Source organism: Spermophilus citellus, assembly GCF_964194105.1.
Source record: "Spermophilus citellus genome assembly, chromosome: 15".
In the NCBI taxonomy this organism is placed as follows: domain Eukaryota; kingdom Metazoa; phylum Chordata; class Mammalia; order Rodentia; family Sciuridae; genus Spermophilus; species Spermophilus citellus.
The window spans coordinates 91,116,538-91,131,614 of NC_138195.1; the positions used below are offsets into that span (position 1 = coordinate 91,116,538).

The 15,077-nt window shown below is 50.6% G+C and overlaps 1 protein-coding gene across 13 annotated transcripts in view; it reads right to left on the bottom strand.

The window, feature by feature from the left end:
• CTBP2 (C-terminal binding protein 2) overlaps positions 1 to 15,077 on the bottom strand; it is a 133,266-nt gene that overhangs the window by 105,413 nt on the left and 12,776 nt on the right. For 2 of the 13 annotated variants that reach the window (XM_081267416.1, XM_081267425.1), the window contains exon 1: positions 8,763 to 8,909. The exons of the other annotated variants lie outside the window; for them this stretch is intronic. The gene's annotated coding sequence lies outside the window, so the exon portion shown is untranslated. Of the gene's footprint in view, positions 1 to 8,762; positions 8,910 to 15,077 lie in introns of those variants that run through there. 13 annotated transcript variants of the gene reach the window in all.

Genomic DNA, 15,077 nt, shown 5'->3' on the forward strand with positions numbered 1-15,077 from the left:
ACCCACCTTCCATCCCAGCCTAAGATGGGCTTATCTCTTTGGGCTGGGGATGTGGCTCAAGTGGTAGCGTGCTCGCCTGGCATGCGTGCGGCCTGGGTTCGATCCTTAGCGCCACGTACCAACAAAGATGTTGTGTCTCCCGAAAACTAAAAAATAAATATTAAGATTCTCTCTCTAAAAAAAAAAAAAAAAAAAAAAAAGATGGGCTTATCTCAGAATCTGCTGGGAACTCTGTCTCTCCAAGCACAAGAATCCTAGATTGTGTGACCACTGAACAACATCAGAAGAGATGCCAGCTACTCCACAGACTCATCTATTCAGCCCTCTCCTTACCACACCACTCGGAATTCAATACAAGCCTGGCCAGGACTGGTCTTTCATTCACCAACTCCAAGTTAAGCCCAGCCAACCATGACAGCATATGCCCCAAGTCCCAGAACTTGGGAATCTGAGGCAGGAGGATCAAGCCCAAGAGTTAAGATCAACTGGGGCAACTTAGGAAGACACCATTTCAAAACGGAATAAAACAAAAACAAAACAAAAAACACCCCTTTTCTTGTGAAAAAAATGTCAAACTGTAAACCCTGGGCAATGCTTTCACGCCCATCAAGCCTAAGACACCATGACATCTTAGATCAGCACCACTTCATAAACCACTAAAGAAAATAAAATACTGTCAAGTATTTGTTGGTGACACAACAATTCCAGAGATGTTAAAATGTTGGAAAACAAGTTAATATAGTGCTTCCATTGGACTCTTCCCATACCTTTGGTAGAAACACAGAAATAACCATTTCACAAATAAGGACCTGGGGCTCCCATGGGTTGGGTGACCTGCCAGTAGTCACAGCTGGCTGAGCTAGGAGAGGGGGATTTCCAACAAGCGTCTGACTCAGCATGGGGTTCAGGGTCCAGCTCCCCACAGCTGTCTCCTGGCACCCAATTCTCAAAGCCCAAGCCAAGCCCTAGTACTCTTGCATCCACAGAATTCTGATCCAAATGGCAAATCAAGCACCTTGGAGATATAATATCCTTATAAACACATTTGAATTAAAAAAAAAAACTCCACTAAAATATGGGTTTTCATCTGCATAACACTTTACCAACAAATTCTACGAAATTCAAGTGAGAACAGATGATGTACAAAAATATCAAAAACAAGGATCCGATTTGGTAAACAGTTGAGCGCTATTTTCACATCATCCTAATGAATTTAGTTTCAATAAACACAAATCAAGCAAACACTCTACAAATTTTAATGGTATGGTACAGAATGAATCTCAGAATGACAGTTCTGGAAAACAAACTCTTTTCATCAAGTGACAGATATCACAAGAGAAGAAAAAATCACCACGGGAGCCTTGGTTCAAAGGGTCTGCTCCCAATCTGCTCCCAACCTGTGCATCTGAACTTGGCCCTGGGCTGGCTTGCCTCAACCCAGGCTGAAGAGGAAAGCTCCAGGTGCCAGGCTCGTTCTGATGGGGGGGGGGGGGGGCAGACATACCGCAGGCAGGTCACACAGAGGTGAAACACGGCCACAGCATTGAGTGAACATCACTGGGAAGGCGTCTGGGGCTGGCATGATACAGGCCAAGATGGGCCCACCCATCCTCCCATCTTAGTCCCATTCGCACTCTGAGGGTGGCATCCCAGCTGACGTTTCAGCAAAGTTTTAAAAAGTAGAAACAAACCAAGTTCATGTCAGGCTAGTCACATCACCTGGGTGCAGGAAAACATGTTCCTGCCCCAGCAGGCAGGCCTTACCCCAAGCCCTCTCATGGCTCCACCTGAAAACTGAGGGTTGTGCTTGGAGGCTATAATTAGAACACATGTGAATGGGACTGTAAACCCTAAGGCATGACAAAAAAGACTGGATGGGTCTCTTGAAATGGTGGGGGATGGGCTCTGGGAAATTACAAACCAACAGGAACAACTCCACCAGTTGTTTCAGAAAGAATCCTGGAGCCTAACACCACCTATCCCACCACGAGCACCCTGAGCCCCAGGATGGCACAGGCCGGATCCTTCTGAGCCCCAAGTGCAGGAAATGGATACCGAGGGTCTGGCAACCCCTGGCCACGGCTCCAAGGTCTTCTGTCATTTTCTATTGTGCACGTGAGTGATCGAGTCCCAAAAGATAGACTCAAATGCATTTAAGACTTCACAAATATGGCATTAAAAGGCAACAGATCAAACTTGAAAAACACATGATAGGAATGCCAATACTCTAAAGCCACCAACCGGAGTGCAGGCCCTTTCCCACACGCACAAAGATTAAGGCAGCCCCAACCACCAGATTCAAACACACGACCCCTCGGCAAACCCGGTGCAAGTGCCACTTCAGCAGTTAACTGTTATCACTCCGACTCACAGGTGAGGAGACTCACAGGTGAGGAGCCCCAGGCTGGCTCGTGCCAGAGCTCACAGTGAAGCTCAGACGCAGGCCAGCCCACGTGCACCAGTGTGGCAGAGGAAGCTTCAGTAAGGACCACCCAGTGGGAACACAGAGCCCTCGGCTCCCTGTTGTGCCCCCCTCTACCCTGGGAAGTGGTGCAGTGAAGGCACTGTTCTAGCTCTGAGCTGGGGCTGATCCAGGCAACCCCAGGAGGGGGCCACAATCCTGGTCCCATCACCTGCTGGAGACCCTCTGAGAAAGAAATCCTGCCAGGGAGGACCACCAGAGCACAGAGGCATCTGCTCTCCTGGCGCCCTGTGGTAGCCCTGTACCTAGAGCTGGAGGCCAACCAATCGGGGCCACAGAGCTCCAGCCCCAGAAGCCACCTCCAAGAGGACTGGGGTGGAGCTGGGTTTTCCCTTAACCTGACCGCCCCCCCAGCCTTTCCTCCTTTTTCCTTTCTGGAAAATTAAGTCCACCGTGCACCCCAACAGCTGACCACTCCGGATTTTACGATTCTTAAACCCCTTCCCGTCAGAAGCAGCAGCAAGACAGTGTCACAGGCAATGAACCTGAGGCTCCCCCACCAACTCTGCCCAGCTAGAAAGCAGCTTTCCTTAGGCCAGGTATCACTCTTCTCAGGTTTGCATCCTCCCGTCTAGGAGGACGCTTGGGGAGAAAGCAAGTCCCAGCACCCCCACCCATGCCCTCCAAAGCCCAACGCCCTGCAGAAGGAGAGTCCTGGGAACTCCTACCCACACCTGCACCTCACTCCCTGCTAGCCAGGGGGCACCTCCCCTCACCCCACCCCATTCTTTGTAGGCCAAGGATCCCTACACAGGGACTCCCAAAAGTGAGGTCCTGGTCTCCTTTGAGATACCCTGAAAATTGGATTCTTTTTCTATGAAAAATGTATCACCTCATGCATTTCTGGGGTTCACCCTCCAAGCAGGCATGGTGCCCTGAGAGGTCTCTGCCCGAGTCCAGCCCTCCGGATGGGTTTCCTAGGCAACGGAGGCTCTGGCCTGCTAGCTCCGCATGGACTGACGAGGCAGGTAGATTATGCTGCTCCAGGTTTCTTCCACAGGGAGAAGAGGCGGCAGCTGTCTTTTATTCGGTGGGGGCACGGGCCCTGCCAGGCTCGGGCCGCAGCAGCTACCTCATCCACGAAACTAATTCCACGTTTTCTTGCTTTCTTTTTTAAAGCTATGACTCTCACCTGTTGATGGAAAGCCAGGCCACAATCCACCTCCAAGTCCAACCAGGGTTTCCTGGCCCTGAAGGGCAGGTGTACCTGTCTGTCAAGGTAACTGAGCAGCTGGGCATCCCTGGGCATCCCAGGGCAGCCCGTGCCTTCCAGCCCAGGACAGGAAAGGGGTGTTAGCTTCTATTAGAACCACCTGGAGCTTTTGAACCATTGAAGGCAGGCCCCTAGTCCACTGATTGAACCTGGGAGGGTGGGTCTGGGCTTGGATCTTTTTGCAAAGCTCCTCAGGTGATTCTCAGGGCCAGAAAGGGATGAGGATGATGGGGTAGAGGGACGCAGGTGGGGAACCGGGCAGGAAGACAAGAAGACAAGTGGGAGGGGGGCCCAAGCTGGCCTCCTCAGGCTCGCAGCCCCATAGCTCACAGCCCATCTTCTAGAAGAGGTGCCCCCTGGCCTCAAGGCATAAGGGTGGGGAACCCCTAACTCCTACACTCTCCTACTGGCGGGCTTGCCCACTTTATTTGCTAGCCTAGTATGTGTTCTGGTGGATGGCCAGCTCCTTTGGGTCAGAACTGAGTCAGGCCACCCCCTCAGTGCCCAGCACAGCAAATGCCCCGCTGTCCTACCATCCCCTGGGGGACTCACTGGCCCTGAGTCAAGGAAGGCCCACCGCTTGAGTGTGCCTGATAGAGGACAAAGACACTGCAGAGGAAGTGAGCAAAGAAAGAGAGCAGGAACTCTGCGCCTGGCACCTCCTGAGCTTCCCTACTTGGGTCTGATTTGCTTCTAAAACAAACTCCTGCAGAGATTGCAATTCACTTAATCCTCACTGTGCACCTACTACATGCCAGGGCCTGATGAACTTGAACCTGGCAGTCTTTTACAAAACGCCATCCAGAACACAGACTCCTAATCCCCTCCCCCGCCCCCCAATGGCTTTGAGAGTCCAGGGACATGTAGGGGCAAAAACACTAGACACATTCTCCCAAAACAGCAACAGGATATTTTCCTGATGGTGCTGCCCATGGCCTTGAAAGAGCTAGGATATGCAAACAGGCCCTGGGCAGGCAGAGGGTGGGGAGCGGCAGATAGGAGTGTCCCCATGCTCTGACTGGGAGTGAACCCAGGCTCCCTACAACGGAGCTACACACATCCCCAGGTCTTTTTGCTCTGTAAGACAGGCTCTCACTAAATTGCCCAGACAGGCCTTGAATTTCCAATCCTCCTGCCTCAGCTGGGATTACAGGCAGGCACTACTCTCCATGTCTCCAGCACTGACGTCACTTCGAGGAATGGAGATGTTTATTTGTTGCAAGGTCTCCTGTTTCTGCTTATTCTTCTACTTCAAAAGTCTAAAATTTCCCATCGGGGTCTTCACATACCTGCCACGAAATCACAATTCACCAAGATACTGGGAGCACCCACAAGCACCAGAAGAAGAGAGATTTAAAAAGAAAAGCGGTGAGGAAATCAAGGTGATTGACAGGTGTAGGAGGAGTGGGGTATTTTTACATAGAGGTGTAACATGGGCCTACAGAGACAGTGACCAAACCTGCAGGAGTCTCGGCCTCGGCCTCGGCCTCGGCCTGGGGCCTCCTTTCCTGCCAGATCAGCCTTCCCAACCCCCCCAGGTTGCAGGTGGTTCTCCTCAAGGATGGTGAGCGGCATTACAACATCAGGGATCAGACTTTTATCTTTTAAATGCACAGTGTTCTTGGGCCAAAAACAAAACAACCTTTCCACGATGCTTTCCAAATTCCTGAAACACGCTTGGTGGAAAAATGGAGCCTGTTTCCTCTTATTTTGAATCTTACATTGGCTGTGTTTATAATGAAATAGAATAACTTATTTATTTGCTTACCTTACTTGGAAAGACAATAAATTGGAAGGGCTTCATAAATCTCACAGGGAATTCCTTTAAACAAGGACTGTCAGCAAAAATTCGTAAATAACCTCCTGCCAGCCTTGAGCAACCCCCCCCCCCACTGCACATTCTTGTTCCTTCCTGCGTTTGTACTAATCTTCTAGCAAACAAATCAAATCAAGCACCAAAATGTTTTTATTCTTATGGAGGTAGAGCTCAAAAAACATCCGGAGTCCACAGGGCTGCAGACTCTCATGGTCTCAGTGAAGATGAGATGCAGGTGAAGCCCCCCCCCCAAAAAAAAAAACCGGCCACACTACTCTCACTCATTTACAAAACCTGAGTGAGTTTTTGGCTGGCTTCAAAAATAGAGACTGGGCTATTCTAGTAACAAGCACAGCACAAATTCCCTCTGAAGCAAACCTTCTCTGCAGAGCTCTGGGTGAAAACACCTGAGGAAAGAAAGTCCAGGGCAGGGGGTGGTGAGAGGCCCTCAGGCCCCCGGCCTCCTGGGCTAGGCAGGTCCCAGTGTGGGGAGCCTCTGGATCCAGGAAGTTCTGGTCCAGTCGCTTCTCCCCAAGCAGATGAACCGTCATGCAAACCCAGACCTCAGGCAGCTGGTCCTGCCCTGCCACACCACAGGGCTTGGTGGGGCTGATGAGAGTGCCCTTCCGCACAGTCTGGATGGACAGTCTCACACTGAGGTTTCAAGGACTGTGCTAAAAATAAGTTTAAACAAGAGGCAGAAGGAGGCTTGTGGATAATCAAACGTGCAAGACTGGAAAGGGCAGCAGTAATCAATTTACATATCAGGAAAATATAATTACCATAACCAAAGGGAGAGTTTCCAAGCCAAAGGTTTAAAAGAAAAAAAAAGTCAAGACCAGCCAACCCAAATGGAGAACAAACGTGTGTTTTCTGCCAGGGCCAGACTTCTGAGTTCCCCGTCAGTTCCCAGAGCCCTGTAACTTCACCCCGTGACCTTGATTCCTGGGTGTAAGGAGCGCGGCTTAAGCAATCCAAACATACTAGTTCACATCCGTCTCTTCACTCAACTGGTTCACTGTGCAGAGACCAGCTTTTGATTTAAGTCCCATGGAGGTTCCCATACAAGCAAAAAAAGCCACTGAAGAGCTCCCGCTGCTGCCCAGGTCCCTGGGCCTCTGGGAGCCAGCTGTTCTGCAGCCTCCAACTCCTACAAGTCGCCCTTCTCTCCAGAACCCAAAGTGCTCCAAAATCTGACATTTTGAGCGCTGATATAACACAAGGAGAAAATTCCACACCAGGGCACTTTCATGCGCAATATATTATAAATAATGTGCTATTATTTTTAATATGTGTATAAAGTGTACATAAAACCAACGAGGGGCTGGGGTTGTGGCTCAGGGGTAGAGCTCTAGACTAGTACATGTGAGGTGCTGGCTTCCATCTCCGAAGCCTCATAAAACCAAATAAACAAAGGTATTATGTCTATCTACAACTTGAATGTTTAAAACAAAACAAATGAATTTTGTTTGGATGTCTGTCCCATCCCCCAGATAGCTTATTACATATTTGCAAATACTCCAAAACCGGGCAGGGGGCCCCCCCAAATCCAAAACAGTTCTGGTCCCGAGCATTTCAGAAGAGATCCAGGGCCTGTCCTATTAAGGAGCCACAAAATACATTTCCATATTCTCCTCTGCTGGGCACATTCCTGGCAATCAATAAACTATAGCTATTATTATTATTCCTTAACGTGTGTCTAATAGTCTCATACATCTAGTAGTCTCAGTGTGAAGGCAGAGGACCTTTTGGGAAGGCTCCTTTCAGTGCTTCAGTCACCCACACAAAGAGTATTGTCCTTTTCTCCCCTCCTCTGCAGGGCCCTGGGAGCTCTCAGCTGGGGCCGGCTGGGCCTGAGCACAGAACATCAAGCAGGGAGGCTGTGAACTCCCTTCCCTCCAACAGTCAGATGGAATCTCAGGATCCATCCAAGGAAGCCTTCCCTACCCAAAGTGGGAGACAGGAATGGAGCCCACAGAGGAAACTGGGACAGCATCCCATGCCAGAACACCCCAGGCCCTGCTATGCTCAAAGGCATGTGGTTCGGAGCTGCTGACCATGCAAGAAGGCCCCTGTGTGGCTGACTGACTGTTGGGGACACAGTACAGAACAAGACTATGGATGCCCTTCACCACACCACAGCACCTTCTCCCTTGTGCTTTTTTTAAACAGTGGGTATGTAAAAGCCTCCTACAGTTAACGCAGACAACTCAGTGGGTGTGGACACACACATGCACCTGCAACGCCACATCAAGGTGAACACAGCCCTCTCCTCCATAGAGGCTCTTGCCTTTCTCTGATGTTCAAATAAAGCCCAGCTTTCTGCTTTCCCCATAATAAATTCCAACGTTTGGGCAAATGTTTTAGCTGACCAAGGATCCAGGGGGGAACTGCCATGAGGGGCCCCTGGTGTGACAGTGGCCAGGAAGCAGACTAGAGGTGGCCACACTCTGCACAACTTCCACCCAGGTTCCGGCAGACAGTTTCCGACAAGAGCTCTTGCCATGGTCCCTAGAACCTTCAGGACAGGACCCACTTTCGACTATGAACCCAAGACTCCAAGGTCTCCTTACACCCACAGCAAGCCTCCCCTGACCCCACCAACATCAAATGCTATAACCAGTTCTCCACTGTCACTGCATGGCAGCTCACAGATAAACACCCCAAAGCCAAGGATGAACAAACATCAATCTCAGACCAGGAGTCAAGGTCACATTCAGTCTGAAGTCACGGACATCGTTTTCTCGGGCAGCAAGTGCACACAGACAGGAAGCAGCGTGATCACTTCGAGGTGGTCGACCAAAAGATGAACACGCTCACCTGCCCCTGACCCCATCTGAACAATGGGGGGACCAAGCCTGAGCCATGAAAGGGCACTTCTGGCAGCAGCCAAGAACTTAAATAACTGCAGCCATCCCCACTTAACAATTTAAAATACTCCCAAGACATTTCTTAAAGTTTCCCCCCAACAAACAGAAATAAAAGAACATTGAAAACTGCAGAGGAAGCGAGTTAACTGCTGCTCACATCCCAGAGCGCAGCAGGGCACCTGGCCAAGCACTTCCTCTGTGCCCCGCTCCTAAGGGCACCTGGGCTGGGAGCATGTCACCTCATAAACACCTCTTTCTGCAAAGCCTGACCTTCCTATTCCACACAGAGGAAGCAACAGCCGTAGGAGTGGGACCCAGGACTGGCCCCGGGGGATGCTCGCCCAGGTGCTCCAGCGCCACACTGGCCTCCAGGCAGCCTACCTTCCCACCAGGAAGTTCTCTAGTTCCTTGGGCTTTCCAAAGACCGTGCTCCTTGACCTCATGAAGATGGCCGACCTCTACCTTTGCAAAGTAGAAGCTGCTTAGGGGTCTTGGGAACATGCACAGCCAGCAGTGGCACCAGCATGGTCAGTATGCAGCCTGGCTCTCTCCAAAGCCACACCCCCCACAGAGAAAGGAGGAAGCAGCCAGTGACCTAGCAGTCACTTGCAGTCCCTCTGGACCTGGAGCCAGTGGCCGTGGCAGACGGAACAGGCACCTGTTCCCAGGCCCTTCCAAGAGGGGCTGGCGGGACAACGCATGGACAGACAGCAAACCTGTGTGTGCATGTCCCCAGGGAACCTGGGACAATGGCCTTAGATGCACCTAGGCCTTCAAGTGTGGGTCCAGAACTGTCCTTTTGGGGACTCAGGTGGTTTAACAAAACAGACAAGATTCTGAAGTGATTGCTTTTGACCTGACCTATCTAGCTAGCATAAGCCAAAGTCCTTCAGTCTCAGGCATCCCTGGGATGACACTGCTGGGAGGTCACCTAGGCAAATGCATCTGCTCTGACCAAAACATCCTTGCAGACAGGCGCAATCCTTAGACATTACAGATATCTCAGAAATCCCTGGCCTCTCACACCAACACCCACTGACCTTTGTCAAATTCCTAGGCTGGCTTCTCTATTATCCAAAAGGAATGATTTGGCAGCGATGGGCAGGGCTGGGGTGAAGGGAGGCACCTAGGGCCCCAGGAATATTCCTGGATGAGGAGTTTGCTATGCAGCCAAGTGGTGGTACCTCAATCTTTCAAAACTGACAGAACTGTGGCCACCTGGTAACCCCAGCTGCTCAGGAGGCCTAGAGAGGAGGATCGCAAGTTCAAGGCCAGTCTGCACAATTATGAGGATGGCAGCCACACACAGGTGTGGACCTTGGGTGGGGGGAGAGCACTTGCCTGGCATGTGTGAGGTCCTGGGTTCAATCTCCAGTACCTCAAAAAAGAAAAAAACAAACAAAACCCTTGCAGAATCGCAGGCTGAGATTGAGTTTTGCTGTACATAAATTATATCTACATAAAAATTTTTAAAAGCTAGTATCCCTCAAAAAAACAAATAATAAAAGTAAATGACTTTCCCTTTTCCTATTCAGTAAGCTGTGGAGTCCCGTGGCTGCCTCCAGGCCTTTTTCCAGCTAAAAGGAGGGCTGGCCCTTCACCCTCCCCACCAGCTTCCTGGAACCCTCAGCCCAACATCAGTGGCAAGGGTTCTTTCTGGTGGAGGCACACAGTTTGCCTCTCCTGCAAGTCAGTTACACTTTAATTTCGTCAGGGAAAACCCTTTTTATCTCTGGCCACAGTGTCCAGGAAATGAACTCCCTCTAAGAACCTTTCCTTAACTGCTCTCAGCTTAGAGTTCCATCACATTTACCCCCACCATCCCCCCTGCAGTCTAACTCTAAACCCAACAGCCTCTCTTACCAAGCAAGAAGGGCACAGGTTCATCCTGGCCCCTCTAAGTCTCTCCAGGAACAGCCCTGGCAGCACAAGGTCCACCTGTGTGTGGCTGCCGTTCTTTCTCCGGCAACCTCAACCCCTCCAGAATCCTACCTTGTCCCTTCTGGGGAAGTCTGGGCAAGCAGTCATGGAAGGGGCAGCCCAGCTCCCCTGATCCTGTCCTTGCCTGAAGTTGCAGAGGCCAGGGGATGCCCTGAGCTGAGAACCCCAGGACACATGTGGATAGGGAAACTGAAGCTCAGCATCCAAGTTCACCCCAGGGCACTGGCAAGTTAAGGACAGAGCCAGGACAAGACCCTGGCGGTTCCTTCTACTAGAGAGGTTCACTGCCACCCTGTGCCCCCTGTAGATGTCCTATGTGGGGAAGGCCAAAGTGACGGTGACAACATAGCTTTCAGCCCTACTCTTGGCAGGACACAGGGGGATCATGCCCAGGTATCCCAGAATGAGACAGAAGCTTGAGCCTCATCAAGATGAGTTGGGGCCACCCAATCCCGTATCCTGTACCCTGGAGCAGGGCTCCTATCACACCTCTCTGGCTCTCAGCGTCATCATTTGTCAGATGAGAGGTAGTTTAAAAGGCCCAAGACAGTGCCTGGCACATAGCAGTTCCCCTAGAAGCTGTTATAGCCTGTATCCAATAAGGATACCAAGGACCTTGCCAAACACCAATAAAATCTGCAAAGCCCTCCAGCTTGACTATTCTAGAATTCTGTGCCTGGATGATTCAGGCCATCCAACCGTGGCACCAGAGGCAAACATCTTCAGGACTAGGTGAGGCAGCCCACTCAGGACACCCTTACCCTCACCCTCATGGTCTCCAGGACCTCATACCTTCTTCCACCCCAGTGAATGCTGCAGCTGAGGGCAGCAGCTGCCCACCCTTGGGATTCTAGATGCTTCCAACTGTGCCTCCAGCTCTTCCAGGGCGCGGCCCTAATTTAAATGTTAAATGTCACTTCTGGAGATAGAAACTTCTGAGTCTGCAGCTAAGTCAGAGGCCTTCGGATGCTCTCCCGGCAGCCTACTCCCCACTCTTGACTTCACAAAGAGACAATAACGACCCACATTTGGGATCACAAGCCCTAGCAAAACTCATTTAACCTTCACCATGCCCTGGGAGTCATTTGCCCAGGGCTCCCAGCTAGTCATTCGACAACCTGGTAGAACAAGTGCATGTCCTGAGGCTGTGTGCTTACCCACCACACTTCAGAGGAGCACCAGGGAAGTCCTCAGCTCTTCCAGTGGGTCCCCACCCTTACCCCAGGCACTTTCCTACCCAATATATTCCCCCATGACTGCTGTGAATTAGAGTGAACTCAACTGTTCCTCCCTACAGCCCTAGGCTGGCCACCACCTCTGGCTACAGCAGGGGCCCCATTCCAGTCAGCACCCAGTAGGAACTCCATTCTATTCAAAGCAGATCTTCCTTACGGGCAATTTTCAGAAGCAGCAAATTCCAACACAATGTCACTGCTTAAGTTTCCAGCAATCAATCCAAATTGAGTTACCTTATCATATAACATGTATAAACCCTATGCCTAATATTGCACAACTATTTGTTTGATTTACTAAATTATAAAGCTTTTCTAAATCTCTTAAAGGTAGTTTTCCTACTAATGCATAACTGCTTAATTGGGAAGTGTACAAAACATAATTACACTGCCTAACACTCCGATATTGCTTATGGGAATATCTCCGTTCAGGCATTCTGCTTTATTTTGTACTTAATCTCTATTAAGATGTCTGTATGGAAACAGATAGGTATGCTACTTTTCATAAACACCATAAATCTTAAAGTCATTGCTTGGTTAGCCACCAAAATCCAAAAGGAGCCCCAAAAGATGTTTGGGCCCCCAAGCCTACTATTTCTCATATTCAATCTGACAAACCCCTTGCCTTTTCATAGGTAGCCAGGACCACCTAGTCCAGGCTACTTAGCCAGGTAACCAGAGTTCAGGCCAGGGCTGTTAATATGCTCCCACGGTGATACCTCAAACTTCCCCCAGGAAGCAGTTACCCAAACCAAGGGTTAGTCCCTTCTGCCTAAGACCTCAGTTACAAACCTCGTATAAGGGATAAATGGAGGCCCCTTCCGTCCCCCCTTTTCTGAAGACACCTGCGGATACCTATCAAGTTCACCCCTTCACTCTGGGCTCCCATGGAAGGTGCTAGCTCTTACGCTGGATGGTTTTCTCCTGTCCTGCTTCTGGCCTTCAAACCCACACTCTTCTCTAGAATCAGGGGGTCTGAACACAGCTGCCTGTGGCGGGCCTGGCTCAGGTGGAGAAGCGACCATCTGGATCTTGCTCCACCCTTCCTGAACCAGAGGCCATCCTCGGGGCTCTGCCAATTCCTCAGGTGGGAAATAACCACAGTGCATTACTGTCTCACAGTAGGGATGTTAATGTATGACAAAGAACTTCTGCAAACAAAAAGAGAGGTAACCTGTTGGCCTCACCGAAGCCCAATTAAAAATTCTCCAAAGAAGATGAAAAGCCTTTGCTAGGAAATGTTCCAGAGTGTCATCCCCAAATGTCTCAGAGCACTGGCATCACAATAAAAAAAATGCAGTTGGCACAGGTAGGGGCCTCAGCTGAGCCCCCAAAGGTCGATTTATCTGCCCTGAACTCCATGTGCCTATCTCTGACTTGAGAAGAGAAATTTTCACAGTGTTACTTCACAAAGTGATTCAGATTTTACAAAAATACAATTTGTAAAAACCATTTCTTTTCTAGCTGGTGTCCTGTGCTGTTCCACTCTGCCTCATCTCAATAAACACGCTCACTGGTCAGGAGACACAGTTAAATGTCATGTGCATCTGCATATGGAACCCGCTCCCCAAGTGTCAGACAGACAGCAAAAGTCCTCTGGGAAAGTGTGGTGAGGTTTATGGAGGCGGGGATCCCTCCTACACCAAATTAGGAGTAGGGCAGAAACATGCATCTCAATTTTCAAATCTATGCATTTATTTGGGGGTGGTTATTCAAGGTCTATAAAATTTCCTTTCAAACACTTTGTATGCCAAGTGTTCCTTCAGGAGGCCCAGGGTGTGGGCTGCTGGGGAGTCTTTAGAGGCAGTCTAGGCCGTCCTGAAGGGCTGCATTAAGAGCAGCCTGGGCGAGTTTGCTAAAATGCAGATGTTAGGGGCTCTACAAAAGGACCGAGTGGGCCCAGGAGACAGACTCCTGGCTAGAGTGCCCCAGGGATCCCCCTGCATGACGGCCTCTCTCAAAACACCCAGGCACAGGTCCTCCCTGGGGACCGTGTGGTCTCTCATGTGAAAACCACCAAGCCCACAGCTGGTCTGTTACCACCAAATTCTGGGGCTGGAAAGGGCTGGGCAGGGGATGGGCTGGAACCCTTCCGCTCCCTCCCAAGGGCCTTCCCCAAGCTCCTGAGGACCCTAATTTTAACTGTGTGTTAAAGATTTCTGAACCCGAGTTTCTAGATGGAGGTAGAACTGGAACGTCAAGTGCAGCTCTCACAAGACAGAGGTGAAGGGGAGGTGTCATTCAAGTCCATGAACGCCACCACAAGGACTGGGCTGCCCTTATTCCTACCACGGTCACCACCCCCAATGATTGTAACAATTAGCTAATGTGAGCACCTCTCAGGTAAATCAGCTTCTTATGCACTGTACACTTCCATGATTCGCAGCTGGGAATACGTGGCGGCCTTCTGGCCCCAACGCATGGCCTGCGGGGATGCCCTGGCTTCCAGTAACGTTGCCTCCCAAGGGCATTTTCAAGGACCCTCTTGCTTTCCCAATCTCCAAACTATAAGTTGAACCCAAGAAACTGCTGGTCCATGCAATGACCAGCCCCCTGTGACCGTATCAGTCCAACAGACATCTGTCTACACATGCCCTCTCTCACCAATTCACACTCACCCACACTTACAACTCACACTTGGAGCCCACCATGCTGCTTAGCACAGCATCACCACCCAGGGGAGAGAGCATCTCACGTTGGTAGCTCCCGCTTGGAATCCCAGCTACCCGGGAGGTTGATCCAGGAAGGAGAATTGCCTGTTTGAGGCAACTCATTGAGGCTCTGTCTCAAAATTTAAAAATAATAAGAAGGGCTAGGGATGCAGTTTGGTGCGAGAGGGCCCTGGATTTAATCCCCAGTGCCTTAGTGAGGCACCGAGCCCATCCATCCTGTGTGTGGCCTTTTGTGGGTGGCTCAGTCAGCACCTGTGAGTGGATGGGTACCCTGGGAGGAGATGATGGATCACCACCCCATTGCCAGGGCCAGGGTCAGGAAAGGGCTCAAACACCCCCCGCAAATCTGCCACCCAGCTGGACCTGGGCCAGTTACCAAAGCACACAATACCCACCACGTGCCAGGAAGACAAACCTATCAAGAGTCCAGGAAGCAAAGGACTGCCCTGACCAGGGTGCAGACCCTCCTACTGCCTGGGGACCTGGAGGAATTACAGAGACAAATCCACGAAGGGGAGGGGCAGGCAGAGTCGCTGGTGCCTCTGCAAATGTGGCCACGTTCCCCCACCTGCACCCTGGCTCGCTTGCTCTAAAGTGGGTGCTGAGCCTCAGGGGTACAGAACTAAAACCTGAGCTGCCCTTCTCAGCAGGCTCCACCATGGAGGGCAGCCCGGGCAGACCCACACCCCCATTCTGGCCACCCAACAGCCAAGACAACTTGTTTATTCCTTCTCTGGGAAGGGAAAATAGATCTAAATAGAAAAGTAAATATTTTACTGGGCATTTCTTGGAGTACACTAATACAAAGTGACATTCTGTAGACTAAAAACAACCTGAGTGATCTGTAGTCT